We start from the raw sequence: 1906 nt of genomic DNA, 5'->3' as shown, positions 1-1906 counted from the left end.
GCAAATCACCTGAGGTCAGGAGTTCGAGACCAGCTTGGCCAACAAGGTGAAACCCTGTCTCTACTAAAAATACAGAAATTAGCCAGGCATGATAGCGAGCACCTGTAATCCCAGCTACTCAGGAGGCTGAGGCAGGAGAATTGCTTGAACCCAGGAGGCAGAAGTTGCAATTAGCAAGATCATACCACTGCACTCCAGCTTCGGTGGCAGAGCAAGACTCTGGATCAAAAAAAAAAAAAAAAAAAAAAGAAAAGAAATTAGGCTCTACATGGTGGTTCAAGCCTGTAATTCCAACACTTTAGGAGGTCAAGGTGGGAGGATCACTTGGGCCCAGGAGTTCCAGACCAGCCTGGGCAACACAGTGAGACCCAGATAATTAATTAACCCTACAATTAATTAATTAATTAATTAACGTACTGAGTGCTCTGAGGAATTATAGTGAAAGTCACTTTTTGACGTTGGGCCTTGCTAATGCGTTTGAATCTTCTGCCTTTTCCTGCTTCCCTCCTACCTGCTGTGCCTGACAGGGTCCTACTTACTCCTCAAAGCCTTCCTTGACTCCTCCAACTGAGCTCTAATCCTTCTCTCTCCTATGATCCCAGAACCTTCTGCATGTTCCTCTGTTATGGAGCTTATCCAGAGAACAATCACTAGGGCAGTCCCTGTGATAACATGAGTACTTCATGAGGGAAGGGCACGAGTCATGTTCATCCTTGCAGCCCAGCGCCTGCCATGCAGGGGGTATGGAATGGTTGTTAGTTAAGTAACAAATGGGGCTACCCATAAACATTGCTGCTTTTCATAGGAATAGCTAGGGAGCCTCCCGTGGCTAAGAAAAGATCGAGAGCTATCATTAAGTGAACATTGTTATTTTTTCTAGTTCATGCATCACTTCAAGGGTAATAATGTGCTGTCTCAGAGCAGGCTAACCATTACTTCAGGCCAGTCTGGTATTCTCCTTTTCTTCACTGCTGCCATTTAACTGGGCGTGCAAATGGAGTCAGGTCTTCATGTTGCTGTTTACTCACCTCACCAGGGCCTCTCAGATGAACCTTGAAGTAGACTGCACAGTGTCTTTTTCCTTTTTTCCAGAAATAATCCATCAAGTTTTCAATAATTGTGGTTTACAGTCGTGATATTACAGCAATCTTGGACAGTATTAATCATTTGTAGGGAAAGGTTTTTTTTTTTTTTAGCTTTTTTATGCTAAAAATAGGATAGAGGGTTCTCATGTACCCACCAATATTAACATCTAACATAACCACAGTGCACTGATTAAAACCAGGATATTAACATCCATACAAAGACTATCTACTAGTCTACAGGCCTTATTCAGAATCTGCTGATTTTCCCACTTACATCCTTTTGCTGGTTCAGGTTACAGTCCAGGATCCCACATTCCAGTCAGTTGTCAAACTAAACGGTTTTCTCCAAATGTTACAGTTCTTTAGCTTGTCTTTGTCTTTCATGACCTTGACACTTTTGAAGAGCACCAGCCCATTTCTCCCCGCTCAGTTTTGGTTTGTCTGATGTTTTCTCCTGTTAGATTGAGATTATGCATTTGGGGGCAGAAATACCACAGAACAGATGCTGCACCTTCCCAGTGCATGAGAAATGTTTTTCCCTGAATTTTTTGTGTGTATATTGGAGCTTTTCTCTGAGAGGTAATTACTACTCTTCAACAACTTTTTTTCCTCCTCCCCCTTTCCTCTTCCTCATCCTTCTTCCTCTTCCTCTTCCTTCTTTCTCCTCCCTTCTCCTTCTCCTTCTTTTTCTCCTTATCCTTCTCTTGGCGTTTTATATTCTTTTTCTTTCTCAGGCATTTGGTAGGTCACTCAAAAGGCTTAGGCATTTGGAATCATAATTCATGGGCCAGGATTCCCTTGGAAGGGTGTTTGTTTCCCTG

This window comes from Nomascus leucogenys, chromosome 5 (assembly GCF_006542625.1).
Source record: "Nomascus leucogenys isolate Asia chromosome 5, Asia_NLE_v1, whole genome shotgun sequence".
Lineage (NCBI taxonomy): Eukaryota > Metazoa > Chordata > Mammalia > Primates > Hylobatidae > Nomascus > Nomascus leucogenys.
The sequence above is the reverse complement of the archived record's forward strand: the minus strand, read 5'-3'. Positions refer to the sequence as shown.